This window comes from Crotalus tigris, unplaced genomic scaffold (assembly GCF_016545835.1).
Source record: "Crotalus tigris isolate CLP2741 ecotype Arizona unplaced genomic scaffold, ASM1654583v1 scf7180000024359.8030256, whole genome shotgun sequence".
Lineage (NCBI taxonomy): Eukaryota > Metazoa > Chordata > Lepidosauria > Squamata > Viperidae > Crotalus > Crotalus tigris.
In genome coordinates, this window is record NW_024100528.1 from 6,911,285 (window position 1) to 6,932,511 (window position 21,227).

The 21,227-nt window shown below is 34.3% G+C and overlaps 1 protein-coding gene across 3 annotated transcripts in view; it reads left to right on the forward strand.

Moving 5' to 3' along the window:
- The window catches only part of DCLK1 (doublecortin like kinase 1), a 184,558-nt gene that overhangs the window by 18,110 nt on the left and 145,221 nt on the right, over positions 1 to 21,227 (forward strand). The gene's annotated exons all lie outside the window — the stretch shown is intronic.

The window sequence follows — 21,227 nt, forward strand, 5'->3', positions numbered from 1 at the left end:
GCTCTTCTCCATTTGTGGAGAAAAAAAATCACTTAAGTAAAAATCTGAACTGCAAAGGTCAGAGACAGAAGAAGTGAGTGGTGAAGGAAGGGATGAAAGCCCTGAGAGTATCAATCTATCCAGTAGGAGACATGCTGTATACAAAATGCAAAGTAGTCAAAAAGGAGATTGAAATGCAGACTCTCATTGCTAACTCTACATCTGTTCTCCCTAGTGGTTCAGAAGTTCATAAGTACTGTGCCGAAAGGCAGTTCATGAAAAGTTCTATTCAAGCTGAGTTCAGTGAGAAATAACCAGGGCTTGTAGTGATAGGACAGTCACTTTAATTTTTTCCAAGGAAATAAATTTAGATCAAAGTCAAGAGCACAACTTAGTTTTCAAAACTCTTCAAAAATTTTCACTGCTTGAGCTGTAAAACGTTTCTCATGAGACTTCTTTATTATGTCCTGCTAAAGTAATAGGCTCTGCTGCTTAATCGTAGCAGGCAAAGGAATGGGAGAAAGTTACATTTCTTTGTCTTGAACAGAGACTGCTATGTCCGGTGAGTAAACAAAGGCACTTATCAAGCAGAAAATTTAGGCAGTGATTTAATTCTTAGCAGGAGTAACTAATTGGTCAGCTTGTATGTATTCATACAGAAAGTCAGTGATTTCTATTTGGATTAAGTAACTGATGTTCCATTTTCTTGACCAGAATCATTTTTTTTCTTATATAACATTTGAAGTACTAGGTTTTTTTCCCCTAGTTTTTCATACTGTGCATGATTAAAGAGAAGAAATTCATAATAAATCCAAAAATTTGTTCCACTTCTGCATATAGTTACATTTCTGCCTCTGGCTCAAAACAGTATCTAGAAAATCCCCAGAACAACTGATATGCCATATTGCAGATTTCCTAGATTGGATTTAGATATCTTAAAATGTTCTAGATAGAAAATACACTTTTGTTTTATGAGGAGCAAAACTCCTGTAGTACAATTAATCTCCTTTTAAATACAAATGTGAGAATAAAGTTTGTAGTGTTTGATTATGACTGATTAATAATTGGCCTTATGACTTTTGAATTTTCAATGCACATATAAGTTACTAATCCAGGGGTATGTAACTTCCATTAATTTGAGTGCACTGAGTGTCACATGGCTTGCTGGGGGGTGGTGAGCTACTTGAAAAATGGGCAGAGACATTTTTCTTTAAATATTTTATTCTTTATTTTTTTATGACTGTTAAACATGTTCAAACATTTTGCCAGCCTCCTAGTTGTGTTCTAGGGACACAAAAAAGATGCTGGCAGTTTGTACTTCATACATCTCTGGCTTGATTCTCAATTATTCTGTTAACACAATATGGTTAGATATATCAATACTCTGAGGTCATAAGGCACCTTTTATTTTGGTTCTAGAACTTGCAAATTTCAAAAGTCATTAAAAGAACCTTTTCTACTGTTGTTTCCATCTCCCACCTAAACTTTAAAATTAAACAATAGCATTGCTAACCAATTGCTAACCAATCTGGCTACCAATAACAACAGAATCCGTAGACTAATACTAGTAAAAATTTCAGTAAGTTTTACCATAGCCTTGAAATTTGAATTTCAAATTTGAAGTAAATATTCAAATCAGTGTGAAATACTGGCTTCTAAGACCCTGACTTTCAACAGGGTCATGAAGTTCCAAAATGATAGGCAGGGCAAGAAACAGAATGTATCATAATCCCATAGAACATGTTGGTGCCCTGACATCCATAATTCTTTGTTTATGAAGTATCTGATTTTTCTGTTACGTCCTACAGCTTGGAAGTATTGCCTTTGAGGCTTTAGGGCACAACAATATTAAGATATTCCATCAAGCAAATGGAAAATCAAACTCAGTCTGAATTGTTTTAATTGTCTTTTCAACTTGAGTTAAGCAGTCATTTTTTTTGAAGCTGACAGACTGGAAGGACCCCAAGGCCAATAATCAAATAGTAAGTCATGCTTTTGATTAAAAGAGGAGATGGCATTATTGATTAAATTACAGACACGTGTGGTTAAAGTTTCAAACCAGAAACAACAAATCAGGCTTCTTTCAGATTATATATGTAAACTTCTTTTCAAATGTACCCATAAACAGCTTTTTAACTGTGAATAGTTTTTTAGCGTCAAGAGAGTCAACTCTCCTTTAGGACAAAACCCTCAAAGCAGCAAGCACATAGTTCAAGATGATGGGAAAACAGCAAAATCTATGATCAACTAATCTAGCAAAGGTGTAGTGGGATGAACTATATGTTAATTCTGTTAATTTTATATGCTACAGCAGGGGTCTTCAAACCTGGTCCTTTTATGACTTGTGGACTTCAATTCCCAGAATTCCTCAGCCAGGACTATAACTCACTGTCTCTCAGTTTCTAGCCTGATGCATTAACCACTACACCACACTGGCTTTCATAACAGATAACAGGTCATGTGGGAATATGTGGGATTGGTGGAGAGATGTGTCATTCTATGCACTCTGCTAACATTTGAATAGATCCTTTACAAATAAAGTGAATTTGGTAGTGAAGTATTTAGGCTGGTTTAGCCCTGGTCAACTCACGCTTGGATTATTGCAACATGTTTTACCTAGGACTATCCTTGAAGAGTATTTGCAAGCTATTGATAGCACAGAGTGCAGCCAAGAGGACAGTACTTAGGGCCTTTTCTGATCTTTAAAAGATTAAAGTCCCTCTGTTACCGGTTTGCTTGTAATGATGATTGTAGATTTCCAACAGTACTAACGGCCTTTTCTGTGGCTGAAAACGAACAAGATGTGCTCAATTTCTATATAATTTTGTTGTAATCTGTGAGAAGTTCTTACAGAAATCTCTAATTTGTTTGATTTAAAGGAAAAGTAGATTGCTTCTCAATTTTCTCTCCAAAAACCCAATACATAAAGTTATACAACCTAGTATATAAAGGTAGTTTATGCAAGGCCATTGATTACATTTTGGCTCATTTTGGCTATAAAAGTCCTCTTATTTTAAAAAAAATAGACTTTTTAAAAAGTAGCCACTGAAACAAGAATCCAATTTAGTTTATCAGAAATGTGGCTAAGTAAGAGAGGTTATAAATGCATTTCACAATATTGAGAATGTGAAGGATCCTATTTCTAAAGACTACCATCTTTGCAAGCTAGAATTTGAAGTAGACGTTCATTTGTCAATTTCCAGGCCCATTAAAAATATAAATAACATTCCCTATAATTGACATGTCTCCTTCAGAATAGACAGTGTCCTTTAAAATATGAAAAGAAGCATTTTGCAACATTTTAATTTCCAAACTTTATTTGAAAGAGATGCATATTGAAAACATTATATAAATCACTAAGGAAAAAAATGACAGCTACTAGGTGAGTCCACATGTGAGTAAATCTAATATGACAGTCTGCTATGTTTGCAATTTAATGTTTAAGAGCACAGAGCAATAACTTCAGATAGTGAAGGAGAATAAGTCCTGAACAGAAGAGAGATGATTTTATCCAGCTTCTTGTACAAAATGGATTATCATTCACTTCAACTGTTACAGCCATGTTTTTCAAACATTTCTTATGTCAGCATCCTTTTTTTTCCTGGTAAACATTTAGAGGAATCCAGAAAACTATCTTCAGGAAGGAATGCATTTAAAAATATTGCTTGAAATGCCTAGTCAGCTCTGAAGATTGAGAATTCAAATGTATGTGATTTGTGCTTCCTTGGAGATTTGTATTCTCAGAGTCAGCACGGCTTGGACATGGTTGTTGAAAGCAATCTGACATGGAAATTGCTAAGAGATGGAGTCAATTAAAAGGCAGTTTTACAGTGTCAGCTTGATACTGCTGCTTTTACTTACTTGGTGAAAAGTTTGAACTTTAATGTGTTCTAGGAATGCCTTACCAATTTTGTTGTGATTTGGCTTCCTCTGTAATGTTTCCATAAAAAAGCAGCTCAATTACTTTATTTTTCCTACCAAACCATTTATTGAGATAAGTGTAGACTAAATGGCTACAGGCAAATATGCATGTGAAAAAACGGTGAAGGTAGTTTGATTTACATTAATGAAACCATGGTTTTTAAGACACAAGAGGCAATAGTTATGCTTCATTCAGCATTAGTCATGCTTGTTTTGGATAGCTTGTCCAGTCCAGGGTTCTGCATTTGAGAAAAGAGATTGACTTTTTATGGTAATCCAATGGCTTGCATCCAAGCTTTACTTTCTGCAAATTTGTCTCTAACTCCCTCTTCTTCTGGCCTTACTTCATATTCTAGAAGGTTTTCAGATTTTCAGATACAGGAAAATAGGCATCTTGATGTTTCCATTTTCCTTGATGAAAAGTTCTGTGAACTGAGTTTATTTTTGATGTTAAGACATATCTTATAATGCAGGTAGTATAGTAAAAGCTATCCTTTGGTAATGAAAGTTGTTGTTGCTATAGATCTATAGTATTATAGATCACTCCCATATAGATAATTCTGAGCAGTATACAAGAGTACACAACACAAAATGAATTTCTCTAACCTTAAAAAAAATCAACATATCTAAATATTCAGAAGGATTAACCTTTACACTGGGTTAAGGTTAAGCTAAATTGTACCCACTCTTTCAGCAGTACTAGCATATTTTCAGTTATATTCGTCCAGATGAGGGGATTATTAAAAATTCTTCCAGGATTAAGGAATTCTTTAGTACAAGATTGGAACAGTAGGACTGTCCTGCTCTGTTTCATTCACCGTGGTAGAGATAAATGAGAAGACACATAGTAAAAGTACATGCTATGCCAGTGATGGCGAACCTTTTAGAGACCGAGTGCCCAAACTACAAGCCAAAACCTACTTATTTATTACAAAGTGCCAGGGCTGAATCAGCATTGTGGTGCCCTCAGGGGGGGCAGGGGGCGTAGCTGCAGTGGGCGTGGCTGCAGTGGTCACAGCAGACTGGTGAGCATGACTAGGGCGGTGGGTGCCAGTCCCGTGCCATCTCTGGGGCATCCCCGGGGGGCCGACGCTGCTTGCTCACTTCCTGCCCTGTCGCTTCCAAACACTACGTGCTCACTACTCTGGCGAACTCTGCTGGGGCAACGGTGCACGTGCCCACAGAGAGGGCTCTGAGTTCCATATGTTCGCCACCACTGTGCTATGCTTACCTACACACACAAAACACTAACAATGTGTGTGTGTATCTGTGTGTATTTGTTAGTGGTTTGAACAATAGTGTTCAAATATTGATTGCTTCATAAAATATATTTACTTATTTATGATACCACAATTGACTGGCTTCACATATACTATGCCTTTTTCAATAAAGCATTCAACCCTTGGACACACACACAAACATATAATCTTGTCTAAAAGGCCAACAATGGCTGCAGGCCAAATTACCATAAGATTATTTTGTTATAGGCAGCAGTAGTGAAAGGTTATCTTGACATTTTAATACCATCTTTAGGTTGCAAAAATCCAGGTGACCCTGCATGGTAGAAAAAAGTTAACACTTTCTATATCACTATGTTGTCATGTATTGGTAATTTTCATAACTTATAATTGGAAACTCTAGAAAGAGGTTTTCAAATGCAGGGAGAGATAGCCTGTTAGAAGCCAGAAATTCCATTAAATATGGCAAAGTCCTTTTAAAGCAATGTCTCTCAGTGTCAGCAGCTTTAAGATGGGTGGACTTCAACTACTAGCTGAGGAATTCTGGGAGTTGAAGTCCATGCATTGAGTTCAGATGCTGCAAGAAACAAATACTTTGTGCCTATGTATGTATAATTTAATATTAGGGAATATTTATTATAAAACAATATTTTTAGTAAGTCAAAAGTATCTTTCATAGATCCAGCATGATTTTTGTTAATGGATGAGAATAATTAAATTGCATAAAAATGAGGTTAGAAGGTCTTCATGTGTGATTTTCTATGCTGTTGCTTTTTTCTTCTACATTTGATAAATGTCTTAGAGATTTCCTTGGTAACACAGTTGTCTTCAGTGGTTGCTAAGGAACTATGTTTTGCAGCACAAAAGATTGCAAGCTTGCTCTTGCTCTTTGGTTCTCGGCACTATTAAATAATGGAAGATTTTAATATTACTCAACTGCCCCAAATAAAAAAAAATGTATGCAGATGCCTATATTTAAATAACAATTATGCCTCTAGAAATTTCAGGTGTAAAAATTGTCAAAATGAACTGTCCTAAACTGATGAGTTTCATAGAAAGTTTCCACGGTGGACCAAAATTCTGTATTTGGCATAATAGTTTGTAAGCAGTGGAGAATGGGAACGATGTATACGATAATCAATTTTTGAGAGAAAAATTATATCCTATAGCTTCTAACATGGAACATAAGATTTGGTTTGGTCTAGTAGTAAAGGAATTGTAGTCCTATCTTAAGCATGGAAGCCTGCTGAGTGACTGGCAAGTCACACACTGAGCTCTAGGAAGAAGGCACTGGCAAATTACTTCTGAAAAGTTGCCTAGCAGTCTAAACGCACTTGTCATTGCAGTTGCCAAGAGTCAAATTTGACTCAAAGGCAAAAGAGAGCCAATTTAGTCTAGTGGTTAAGATGCTAGACAATGAGCAGAAAAGTTCTGTTTCTGCTTTAGGCAGGAAACCAGCTGCATGACCTTGGCCACTCATTCATTCTAGTTATAGGAAGAGGCAATGACAAACTATTTCTGAAAATATTGCTGAGAAAACTTTATGGCAGGGGTGTCAAACTCACAACATCACGTGACGTGTCGCGACGTATAGGGACTTTTTATCCATTGTCAGCAATGGGGTGGGTGCAGTTTCGCATGACGCATGTGGCCCACGGGCCGGCAGTTTGACACCTCTGCTCTATGGACTTTTGCAACTAGTTTCCAGGAGTAAAATCTTATTAAAAATTTAAAAAGTTTAGAACATTTTTTGACAGGGTAAAAGCCTCTTTCCTATTATTTCCTTGGTAAATAAGCATTGTGGAGCTTTGACTGATCTGATACGTTTCAAGGAGACATTGGTTGGATTTGTATAAGACAGTATTGTGTGCTGGGGATTGTGTTGCATGCAGCCTGAGATGAGATTGAGAGTTATCAAACATGTGAATGCTGGATTTAAATTCAATATTTAACTTATGCAAGTGAGACCTAGCTTACACTGAGATCAGATATAATGCTTTTTTGGAATATAATAATGATTACTATGAATCAATTCTGATATTGTTTTGGATCATTGAAATTATGCTTCATGATTAAATCAATATTGTTTTCTATCATTTTTCATGGGAATAAAATTAAAGACTTATAATGATGCCAGCACATATGATTGTTATTGCACAGTTAAGATCAAATCCATTTATAATTTATAATCTATTACAGCTCAATTGACTTTGCTATGATAGATTAGATTTAAAAGTAAAGAAAAAATCGACAGGGTCAACATTGCATATGTCAACTATTTCCTTTTAAAAATAACCAGTTTAGCAGTCTCTGGTTAGTACTTGAACTCTAAAGGAAATTTTAAAAGGTGGTGATGGCAACCCACTTATCTACTATGGCCAAAAAAACCAAAATGGAGATATCGATGTGGTCACCTGGAACTGAGCTTGACTCGAGGGAGTCTATATTAACACAAATATCTGACTTTGTATTCTCTAGGCCTTGCCTCTTTTAATATTTTCTATAATTTAGAGAAGAGAAGAAGCTAGTGTAGTTCGACCCCATCAATAAGGGATAATTTGTATGATCAGACAACTCTCTCTTGGTGTGTAGATGCACACTTAACATATATAGCATCATTACACTGTTCCAACAAAGTTGAAGAACCTATTTTGAATGTTACCCCCTCTGTATGAAACAGTGACATCAAGCTAGCCTCTGAGGAAGAATAAATCTTTCAATATACAAATACATTTGCCTTAATTGTCTATTATCTGTATTGATAATATGCAACCATGTCCTTACAACATAAATAAGTTCTGTTAGTTATGCTTCAGACTCTGTTTGCTTGACAATAGTCCAGTTAGTACTGAAATGAAGACTTACAGGAAAAGAATCTGACAGCTGCTTTGTAGCAAAACCAAAGAAATTGGGAATAAATACCAAAACTTAGTAAACTTCAGATTTTTGTCATTCTTCTTGGGTATTCTGCCATCTTTGATTCAGCTGATTATCTTTTCTTCCTCAAACTTCTGAACAAGATATAGGAAAAAAACCAACTCTAAAGAAGAATAGTCATTTAAAGTTGCCTTAATTTTTCAACGCCTCAGATAAATAACAGAAAAGAAAAAATGTTTTTTTCTAGAAGATAAGGAAACCTTCATTATAAAGCTTTTGTTGGCTAAGAATCTTGGTGGATTTGACTTCTTAAAATTGGCCCTACGGTAAGCTAGACGATAATACACATGTTGTACTATGAAATGTGGATGTCATATGCATCAAATACATTAAAATTAAAGGATCATCATGTATTTGATATGCATGAGATCCAAATCCCAGTTTCTGAACTGCCCCATTCCCTCCCCCACAGCAGCGCCAATGGAAGCTAATGTGTGTGTGGGGGGGCTGTGGGTAAGGAACAGCTTTTAAAATCAGCTAGTAAGAGACCTAAGTACAAAGCTGTGAAAACCCTAATGAGAATTGAAAGCCCACACACATGCTTCCTTTAATTAAAAGATGTTTAGCAGGGTGAGTTTTATGCTTCATCTTGAATGTAGTGCACATATTGACTCCTGATTTCAACAATATTTTGTTGTCCTAGTGTCCTAGCCTTGTAAGTTTGTTTTCTATGAGGCATTGCTGGAAACTCTTCTAAATTGCCCTCTAACATTGTTGCATTATTGTAGTAGATCAAACAAGCGTGTGTTAATTGATCTTGAAGTGAGGGCATGGAGGAAAAAGCGTTTCAGTTTAATTTAGTTTAGAATCTATTTTCATGCAAGTGTTTAGAAAATTAAACCCTTTTTGATCTGTCTCTCCCCAATTGTAGTTAACGTTTAAATTACAAATCTAGATTTTGATTTTGAATTGCTTCGTAACTGCTAGTTTGATCTTTGTTAATTTCCAAAACTTGTAATTCTTGGTTTTAATGAATCATTAAAGAAATAGTTGAAATGTTAAGTGATTTACTGGACTGTGGTGCTTTTCTTTTTTTGTTTTTTGTTTGTTTTTCATTACCAAGAAGAAAGTATGCAAGGGTCTATTGTATTATGCCATTCCACTAATCCAGCATTTATATAATATCAGCTGTGGAAAAATGAAAATGGAAGAAGATGAGGCTATGAATGCTGGCTTCTTATCTGAAACTCTTAATATTTTAGAAAAGCACTTAATGATGAATAAATAAAAAACAAGATTTGCCTTAATACTGAACTGCACTTGAACATTTTGTACAGGAAGCAGAAGAGAAACAATCTTTGTTTACAAGGATTCAGAACTTTAGAAGCCTAACAAAAATTGACATGCATAAATATATTCAGTATATTTACAAAACTAATGCTAATACTATAGACAATTTGATCCCTATATGTAAATTTCCAGAAGTCTTCCCTGTCTTTTCCCCTCCAAAATGGCTGGAACATTTTTACAGACTGCTGTACTAGTGGTCTTTAAACAGAGGTTCATTTGATGTATTGAGATCTAACCATCTAACTGTAGTTCACGGGTGTCAAACTTGCTGGATCATGGGACGTGCCATGACGTATCATGACTTTTTTCGCATTGCCGGAGCTGGGGTGGGTGCGGTCTCTGCATGATGCAACCGGCACGTGGGCCGGCAATTTGATACCCCTGCTGTAGTTAGTAAAGAATTCTTAAATTCTATCTAGAAAATTTCTTTGAATACACAGAAGAAATATAGTTTGCTGCTCTTAACTTTAGTCTAGGCAGATGGAAAGTGATATTTTGACCACAGAGACTTACCTTTCCTCTGTTAATAAAAGTTTGTATCTGCAATATTTATGCCTTGGCATTGTTAGTAGTTAGAGTAGAGTTTGTCTGGTTCTTTTATTTGGAAGCCCAATGTAAAATTTATGCATAAAAAGCCTGAGGAGTGATATCTTTAAAGGGAAAGTGCTTGAGTTTTTTTGCAGAATTAATGTAATTTGCTAATAATATGACTTTTACTTTCTTTCAGAAATTTATATCCAGGATTAATAAATTGAAAGAAGCCTTATTTAAAAAAAATAATTTCAAATGATGTTATACACTGTAAAATTATTTGAAAAAGTCTTACTATATATTAAAATCAGTTATTATAATATTAAGATACCTTTCCCAGCAACAAACCTTGTTTTCACTTATAAAATAAGAAAGGAAACAAAATACTTCAATTTTTCCGCCTCTTTATGCCCTATATAACCGATAATTGTGCTATAGTACATTTAAATAGTACAAATTTTCCCAAAGCCATGTTTCTCAACTAAACTGTATTTGCTCTTATATTTGTGGTAGTGTTTTTTTTTTTCAAAATTGGTAATGCTAATTACCAATGTGACTGATCCAAAACTATTAAGAAAACTGGGCTCTGTTCCATTGGGTCAATTCCAAAACCCTTTTCGTCCATATAACATGGACATTACCTAGAACTATTAAAATCAAGGCACACTCCGGAAGACCCCAAAACTCTGCTAGAATTGCTTGAAAACCAGTCAGGTCTGCAAAACAAAAGCCACAAATTCCCACAAACAATCTAAAAAGCACAGAGAACTGTCCACAATATCACATTGTTTATTAGATAATGATCAGCATGGAAGAACTGTAAAAAAAAAAAAACCCATTTCTCCAACCTTGCCACAGAAGGAATTGGCTAAAGAATGCAAAAGAAAACACCTAACAAACCTGAAATGTTTTAGAACCAAGTGTGTAGGACTGACGTAATTATTATTGAAATATTCAGTTACAGCTACATATACAAGACACATTTGGAGAAAGAGATGTGAAGCATTTGAACATTTGCCAATTGTTTAGCATGTCAAGAACACAGGAAAAGCATGGGTAAAAGAATGAATAAATTCAAAATACATAACGGGTAACTCTATGTCTCTCTGAATAGGTACTGATGGCTCAGTAACTTTAAGCCATAATGTAAGGACCCACCCCACTTTGCATCTTAAGAAGACAGAACTCTTGGAATAGTTCTTCCAACAGGCATCCTTTATTAAGAGAAAATGGTTGCAGGAGTTCTAGACAGGACTTGGGGTCCAAGCTCTCCCATTCAAGGTTTTAAGGGGTTCCCCAGTAGCCCCACCCAATCACCCCCTTCTTCCAGTGACAGTCTCAGGTATTACACTCCCACCCCCTTTTCCTTACTGCCGGCTGGATGGAGACTTCAGAGAGAACTACATGAAAGGTAATAGCCCCATTGTTATGGTTAGTCCTTTTGGTGATATCCACATCCAGTTCCTTTGAAGTGTACCGAAGGAAGTGAGGGCCACAAAGCCCCTTTGTTCACCCCCTTCCCTTCATCGTATGACAGAATCCAGAGAAGGCAGAAATGGGGTTTTCTATAGTTGATAACTAGAGATGAAATATAATTGGATTCTGACACATATCCTTCTTTGCTGTTCTGTCTACAATGACTCTACATAGAACTTCAATAAATTCTTCCAAGTAAAAATCACAGTGACAAGGTAGCAATTTTTTAAACTTTAAGGAAGCCTGAGTTACTTAACTACTAAGTAATAAATAGGCCAACAATTGTTAATTATAACAATCAACTCCACTCCATACAAACCATTCCACTTCCATACAAAAGCAACCACCCCAAGCCGCACCGCATCATGCTGTGCCTCACTAGTTGCTTGCACACCCTGCAGCAGCCAACCCAAGCCCATTGTGCTTGCACATCATTCACCCATGCACATCCTGAACTAGCTACTGTAAGTCCTGCATTTCCATTGTTTTTGCTCTCATGTACTCTTAACCCACCTTCAAACAGGCCACCCCATGCTTGCGCCATGTCTCACCATCCCCTCTTGCACTCAGTAACCATTTACCTGCCTGCCAGACTATTTGCAAGCTACCTGGGACTTGCAATTTCCTGCCAGCTTCTGTTGCTAGTTGGAAGCCAGCAGGAAATTGTAAGAAGTTGTAATACTCACTAAGTGATCTGGCCACATAATGTTGTACTTTACAACTTCATTACTTCGTATCAGATATTCTGGTCTCAATTACTTTCATTAACTAAGAACTATCTCTTCTTACTGATATCAAGTTTACATCTCCAAATGAATGAAAATAATCCAGAGCCAGAAGTGATGCCTTGCATACCAACATTCACATCTCCATATTGAGTACTGGCATTTTCAGTTTAAACAAAAAGAATTAGATTTCTGCCTAAGGCACTGAAGTTACTGGCAGTCCAAATAGAAAATTATGTTTAATTTCTGATATATATGGCAGGTTAGAATTTTAAACCAAAATTAATACTTCAGTTGTCTTCATAGATAGAATTTGTCTTCATAGATAGAATTTTTGTTTGAATATTTCAGTAAAAGGTGATGTATGCTTACTGAATAAAACGATTTCTGGAAATGATCTAAGAAATGTTACTCAGAAGAAGAGGATACATTTCCTTGAATTCTTCCCTATTCCTGAATATTTCTATTCACTTTATTTAATTGTAAAAACAGCCATTATCTTTAGTTTTTGATCTTTGTGAATGGACAGAAGAAAATCAATATAGCTCAAAATTCCCATTAAGAATGTCTAAATCTGCAAACAGATATGTTTTGTCTAATGAAAAAAACCCAGATGAACTGATGAAATGCTGCACTATATTTCCCAATATATGTTCAAACAATATGACAGAAAAAGTAGGTGTTTCCCTAAGTCTATTTTCATGAAAAATGAGGTAAGTTCAACTGTTGCTATAATTAGAATTTTAATTCACAAACATATCCTTTCAGATGATGAAACTGGCAAGCAGTTCTCACAAAATTAATAGCTGACCTTTATGATGAGCTTATCTGCATTGGGAAGAGCTTTAGTTCTATAAAAAGCAACTTCTGTATAAACAGTTCCCTAATTAAAGGTTTTAATTATGCAGATTCAGAGAGATTTGAATTGAAACAGAGCTTGCATTTTAACTAGTTCTAAAAATTTACCAGCAGGCTTGAATATATTATTGAATCATAGGAAAGACTAAAGGCAGGTGTATTTGATCAATTTCAAATGAAAGATATCTGGCAAAAAGGAATGCTACAAGGAGCAGCTTTTTACTTACGTTGGTCAATGGTAGTCTAGTCTAAAATAGTTGGCTATTATAATGTCTTTTCAAACTCACTCCAAATTTTGTGCCCATAAAATTCTAATAAAAATTCTAATTTAAAACTCAGAGCAAGTAAATTAATTTGTATCCTTAGCACATTTATTAAATGTGTATCAAATATCAATTTTAAGGCATGTAAATGCTAATAGAAAGATAGTCTGTTGAGATCTAGTTAGATCAAATTATTAGCACCATATGGCCAGACACAATAAAATATTCAGTAATAGAGCTGTTACATACATCTATATGAATAACAGGAAAACAAATGAGGATAACAGGATCAAAAAATAAATAAAATTCTGGATAAAATATTGTAATTTAGTAAGTGGTGCATAGATAAATATTCAAGTTACTAGTATGTTGTACTATTTGGTTGTATTATTGAATGTTGGATCAACATTCAGCCATATGGGAGAATATTTTTGAATCCTTTTCTGAAAGAAGCAGTGGTAAATAAAACTCATTCCTTGTCTGAAATTTTTTTCAAGGACAGATAAATGAAGTTCTATGTAGAGTTATTGTAGACAGAACAGCAAAGAAGGATATGGCTTAAAGTTACTGAGTCATCAGTATTCAGAGAGACATAGAGTTACCCGTTATGTATTTTGAATTTATTCATTCTTTTACCCATGCTTTTCCTGTGTTCTTGACATGCTAAACAATTGGCAAATGTTCAAATGCTTCACATCTCTTTCTCCAAATGTGTCTTGTATATGTAGCTGTAATTGAATATTTCAGTAATAGTAACGTCAGTCCTACACACTTGGTTCTAAAACATTTCAGGTTTGTTAGGTGTTTTCTTTTGCATTCTTTAGCCAATTCCTTCTGTGGCAAGGTTGGAGAAATGGTTTTTTTTACAGTTCTTCCATGCTGATCATTATCTAATAAACAATGTGATATTGTGGACAGTTCTCTGTGCTTTTTAGATTGTTTGTGGGGATTTGTGGCTTTTGTTTTGCAGACCTGACTGGTTTTCAAGCAATTCTAGCAGACTTTTGTGGTCTTCCGGAGTGTGCCTTGATTTTAATAGTTCTATGTAATGTCCATGTTAACAGTTTTTTTCACAATTGAAATGGCTTAGCTGGAAGCATTTAGGGATTTTTAAAATAATCTTCTCCTGCTTTGTCAGGGTGAATAATCTTCATTTTCAAATGCTCAGACAGAAGTTTGAATAGCAGCCCAACCCAAGAGAGATCACAAGTGAATAATCCTTGCTGCTCTTGCTTTTACCAGTATTTTAATAATCCATTGCTGTCAAAGCCAATTTGCTTGCTGCAAATCTCATGAACCATATTTCCCCAAGCATATTGGCATTTTCCCTTTCTTAGGTCAGAGTAAGCTTGAATCCACATAAGTTTTTTTGACATTGGCTGAAAAATAGATTGCCAAACATAAATTGCTAAGTTTGTCAATGTTCTTACTCAGGTAACTGAGTGTAGGTGAAGTTGATCCTGTTCTTCTGAAGAACAAATGACAGAAAATAAATACAAAAGAATACCATGTATTAACTAAATTTTTATATTATGCAGTAGTATCTAATAAAAAGACCTATAGTGCTTGGTTAATAATTGAGAACTGCTTTCTGTATGCAAATTTAAACACTTAGTCTTTATCTTTCAAAGCTTTAAATGGTGCAGAGTTTTGCTAAGTCCAGTGGTGTTACGTGTTTCATTACAAGCTTGTCCAGTTGCAGGACAGGCCTTTTTGAGGGCCACCTCAGTTGGAAATATACAGCTAATGGCAACTCATTAATTTGTGTCTTCTACATTTTCCAAACTCTGGAATGTTCTCCTTTGAGAGCTAAAATTGTTTGCAGTACGTTCAGTTTTTAGAAAGGATATAGGAAACATTACTTTAGTTGTATCTTACACATTATCAGTATTCTCTCTCTCTCTCTCTCTCTCTCTCTCTCTCTCTCTCTCTCTCTATATATATATATATATATATATATATATATATATATATATACACACACACACACACACACACACACACACACATACATATAGAGACAAGCACACATACATATAAAATCAATATTGTGTACCAATTTGAATGAAATGGATAAAACCTATTATGAGAGGTGGCAGATGTCATGAATAGATAGGTGGAAATGGAAAAGGAATGAATTGAGAATCATTGTCATCATCAGTCATTCAGTCATGTCCGATCCTCAGCGACTCTATGGAGCAGCACTCTCCATGCCCATCTGTCTCACACCGCATCTTTAGCTCTGCCGTGGTCATCCCAGTGTCATCTTTTATTATGTCCAGACCACAGGTACTAAGTTGGCCCCTTCTTTTTTTTCCACTGATCACTCCCAGCATGATTGACTTGTTAAGTGAGTCAGTTCACCTGACCTGGCCAAAGTATGATAGCCTTTGTTTGGTGATCTTGGTTCTGAGTGAATCAAGAATATAATTGATCAAACTGTATATAATGAAAGAGTAGGAAAATTAGTGAAGCGTATAAAGGTGGCAAAAGGATTTTTTTGTTTTATGTGTGAATTTTTTGAATAGCATTTTTTAAAATTGAAACTTATGTTGGATTTAAATCTTAAAATAATTACTATGATTATTAACAATTATTATACATTTGGCTTCATAAATGCATGACTACCTGGGTCAACATGTGCAAGTTTACTATGAAAGGCATCATAATGTAGGATTCACATATGTGTGATAGCAAATAGTTTACTGTTTCTTATATTGTGTATTACTTCTGATATTTTACAGCTAATCATTATTTTTATAATTTCATAAGGTCAAACTGACATTGCATGACACTATTTCTGTATGTTGCTTTTGATTTGTTTCTTGGGAATAAGCATTCCACTGTGAGGGATCATCAATAAATTAACATAAAATTTCGGTGGTTGATATTGTAGAGGAATACATTTTCATTCTGATGTGTTCAAGCAATATGCTAACCCATAAATTATGGCTTATAAAAACCAATGGATGAATTTGTACAACATACTAAGTGAAAATCAAACAAAGTACACTACAGACTAGCTTTTTGTGGCAAACGTTATTTTAATAATGGATCCATGCTTGTTCCTATAGGGACAAATAATAAAGATTCCTTAAAATAAGGACACTTTTCAGCCATTTACAATTATTTCTTTTGGAACCAACTTTGAAGTTGATTTCTCTATAGAGAAACTTCATATACGGTATATATTCAAAATTGTATGTCTGCTTTGGCATTATTTTACAATTTAAACTTTTATATATAAATACACTAGAGCTATTATGTCCTTAATAACCATGCCCTATCATTTTTGTGGTTATTTTTTAATCTGTAAATACAATTTGTTATGAAAAGCAATATATGTGTGAAAAGCAATATATACAGTAAGTGAAATAATATGGACAATGTAAGATATATACAACGTAGATATATAACCGGGAACAATTTCCCTCCAGACACTGGATCAATACTTAATTGGCTAGAGGTGGAGATGTATATCTGGGCATCATCAGGATACTAATAATACGGCATCCTGTGCCCCAATAAAAAGGTAATGGAAGCAATAGCATTTTGCAAATGTTAGGCAGAAGGAGATATGGCTAGCAAAAGTCATTTCTCTGAGATCATAGCAAGTTACCTAGTCAGATGGTAACACATTTGCAAATGAAAAAACTTCAGAGAAGTACAATCCAGCAGGGCAAAATGGCTTCTTATAGCTTCTTTTTCCCACAAGCATCAAATTGCATTTTAAGGATAGATAGATCTGTTTAGAAGTCAGAATTCTGGGTGAGTGGTTTTGAAATAAAACAGATCTGATCAGTGCTGTAGGAAACTGCCTGCTAGGGAGAACATTATATGATTTAGATACAGAGTTTTACTTTATTTCTTGATAAAGTGCATCACTTCCATGAATGCGACTGAAGTTTTATTTCTGCTCAGCCTTTTCTACTTTTCAGTATTTTTTCTAATCAATGCCTGTAAAAGTTGGAAGATGGAAAGCCTTCTAACATCTGAGAGGGAAGAAGTGGATATTCTTAGGTGCTTTTCCAAGATCATCATTACAATAATGTAGAAACTGGGCAATTTGTTTTGTATTGTGTATATGAATTTTTGAACATGATATTATATAGAGAAGATTTTTCAGGGTCCTGGTGGACAAGCCCAGATGTTCTTCACATATGCAGACACCATTTTTAAATTTTTAAATATTCAAAATATATATACATTAAACACTTAGAAGAGATATAATAAGGAATAAAGTTGTACTAGCGCCATGAATCAAATGTTGTGTCATATTGCTTAAGATTCATTATTTTTACTGATGCTTTATCAAATACTTACCTAGCACCACAAGTGCTGTTTCTATATGCTAAATCTCCACACATAGTCTTAATTCATGATTTAAGATTATGTGAACCTCATACTTCTAAAGGATAGCCTACATAAACTTATCTTCTCATATCTTTAGCTGTGTTTCTTTACTTGAGGAATATAGATACATCTTAACCTACCGTGAACATCTGTTACCGTAATTATGGATAAGCAGGAAACATGGATGAATTTGGTCCCAACTCTATAAATGTACCATTCTACATATTACAATTTGATGATATAAATCAACTTTTAATTTTTTTAAAAAGCTATTTTTATTAAAAGTCCCAGGAAAGCTTGTTGAGGATGTTGCCTTAAAATGAATATGAAGTACTCTGAAACCAGAATTAATAAACTCACAAAATATTTTATAGCATAATACCTCCTTTCTTTCCCACATCATTATTATTTTATCAGATTCAGCTATATATTTAGGCTTTTTTTTCCTAAAGCATATGTCTTCTCTAAAACCTCTAAGCAACTGATATCAGCGTAGCTGAGATTCTAAATGCTTAAATAATTAAATGCTTATACTGAGATGGAGGAATTCAGTGGTTGAATTCACATATTGAATCCCCAGTTTTCTAATCAAGATAAAAAGGAATGCATTCTATATAAACTTTGTTTATAAAGATTCCAAAATATAAAAATTGTTAAAACGCCAATCATTATTTAAATAGTTTTTTTAGAAGAGTAAAACAAAAGTATCTAGCATCAATTCATGCTAGTTCTAGAGGAAAAAATATCATCTTTCTATAAAAATATCAAAAACAAAGTGATTATAGAAGTATATCTATGTGCTGAATTTCTTATCTTTTTTTTTCTTTTCCCCATGGTATATGGGATACAGATGCACATGCCACAAGACTAGAAAGGAAAAATTCTGTCAAAATTTTTCCCACAATATCACTGGTTTTAAGAATTCACAGAGTCAAAATTAATCTCAGCAAAATATAACCAAATTGCAATGGTACATCCTGTACAACATTCACTATTAGATGTGCAGTGTTTCACACACATTGAGTTGATAATAGCAAACTTGTGAAAATCATATATATCTGTATATCAGATGGGCTCTCAAAGTCAAAACTGGTTATTTATCATATTTGTATAGGTTCCCATCTCCCATGAAAGACACTGAATGGCATGTAGAACTTAAATTCTGATAAGGATATTTATATAACAAATTTCTATCTTACTGAACATGACTGGGAGGTATACAACTATAATTAAAATCATGTTACAACTGTTAAAAACTTTTAAAAAAGAAAATAAAGATTTCAGGAGAACATCCATCTAAACCCAATATAAGTTTCATGCAGGGCTCCCATGGGATCCCCAAGGTTTCTTTTTTCCAGGGTTTTTGTAACTGTTAACTGCATTGCAATCTGCAGTTTCGACGTATTAGATGAGTTATTGTTTTCATTAAAGTAATTGATGGCTATCTATGTGTGATTTGCATTGGCATTCTAGCAGAGGGAAAAAGAAATTTCATTTGTTAAATGGATTACTTTGGTACCTCTCTTATTCCTACCACTATAATCAAAGTCCAGTTTGGTTTTGTTAATCTAATCATACAATTAGTACTTGTGAGATAAATGGAATTGAAACTGAATTATTTATTCAAGACCAACTAATGAATTTCTGAAATATGAACCAGGAACATTCTGATGCTTCTTTGCTCTGAAATTATACTTTTCAGGACTGGTTTTTAGAATGGAGATGAACTTTGTTGCCATTCAGATGTAACAACACAACTTCATTTTCTTTACAAACTCAAAGTGACATCCTCATTTACAATAATTCCATAAAATAGGTTGGGCTGAAAGATAGTGAAAAAACCAACATTATTTAGCGTGCATCTGGTCAAATGGGAACTTCAGTCTTGGCAATATCTTAATTGCTTCACTGATGAATTGATACTATCAGAAGCTGTCTATCTTATGAACAAATAATAGATTTGACAAAGCCAGTTTGATGTAGTTGTTAAAGTGGCCAAGAAACCAGGAGACTGAATTCTAGTTCTGCCTTAGGCAAGTAAGCTAGGTGGGTGACTTTGGGCCAATTACTTTTTCATAGCCCAACTAACCTCATAGGGTTGTTGTGGTGAAATGGGAGGAAGAAGGAGTATTATGATGGTTTGCTGCCTTGAGTTAGCTATAAAAGTGATAAATGCAAGATAAAAATACAATAAGTAAAACAAGGGGAAGTTATGATAGATAATGAGAAGAGAAACCAACAAAATATATTCTTTCATTTTGACGTTACTTATGGATGCTCAGTTTATACATTAAATTAAAATATTTAACTCTATTCCTTTTTTAAAAAATTACCATATCATAATTTGGAAAAAGTAGCGCAATGGATCTCTATTGCTGTATATTTCTGTATAAAAAAATTGCTAGCGACTTTATAGTCCAATTTGTCCCTTTGAGCAGCTGCTAGTTTTGTGTGACAAATCAGAGCTAAAATATTTGTTGGGTGTAATTAACATTGTTGATGTCATGGATCAATGGCATCCATGGCATTGGATGGGTATAAGTTTTCTGACCATAGCTGAGAAGTTTGGGTTCCCACAATGACAACTGTACAATCCTAGAATAGAAAACTGATTGTTTGAATGTTAGATGCTGCTGACATTATTAGATATTCATAGTCTTTGCTGTTATTATTTCTAAATATATAAAATATTTAGATTCTTTAATAATAATAATAATAAATAATAATAATAATAAATCTTTATTGATTAGCCCTTGGGCCATATCAAAGTGCAAAGTTCCAGCAATAAATCATTACCAAAGTCTGATAAAAGCAGTTTAAAATAAAATTTGATAAAATACAGTTTAAAATGGAACTAGAGTAAAATATGACTTAAGATGAAATTGGAGTAAAATATAGTCTAAAATGAAATTAAAATAGAGTACAGTAATTTAAAATATAGATAAAATATGATAAAATTATATCTTGGAGTCAACCTTGCAATCTACCCTAATCAGTCCCACATATGCAGATCTCAACCGAACCATTTTGCTTAAATACTGTCCTGCATTAAATGTTATTTTCAAGTTCTGGCCTAGATTCTTTAGTATATAAATTAAATACCGTACATTTTGAAGATGATTCTTATGGCCAAATTGCAGTGAACAGAACAGCACATTAATTTCAATGGGATTCATATAGAAAGATTTCCTAGCATAGAATCATAAAATAGTAGAGTTTGAAGGGTCCATTGGGCTATCAAGTCCAAACACTTGCTCAATGCAGGAATCCAAATGAAAATATACTGTCTAGCCTCTTCTTGAACATATCCAGTGAAGAGGACTTAACTCTCTTTCTGGTTAGTTGGTTCCATTGTCAAACTAATGTTAGTTTCACAGAATGTTTAATCAGAATTTACCTTCCTGAAACTTAAATCCATTACTCCTTATGATCCACTGTGAAATATGAGACAACTGATCTATTATGTGATATACTATTGAGTAACTGTAGAATGCTATCATATTCTCCCTTAGCCATTTCTTCTCAAATTACGACATTTTGAATTATTAAGTTCCTCCAAGTTTTGGGTTCTGGTTGCCTGATCATCTTGATTGCCCTTTTCTGAATTGTCCATTTGTGTGAATCCTTTTTCATGTGTGATGGCAAGAATTAGATAC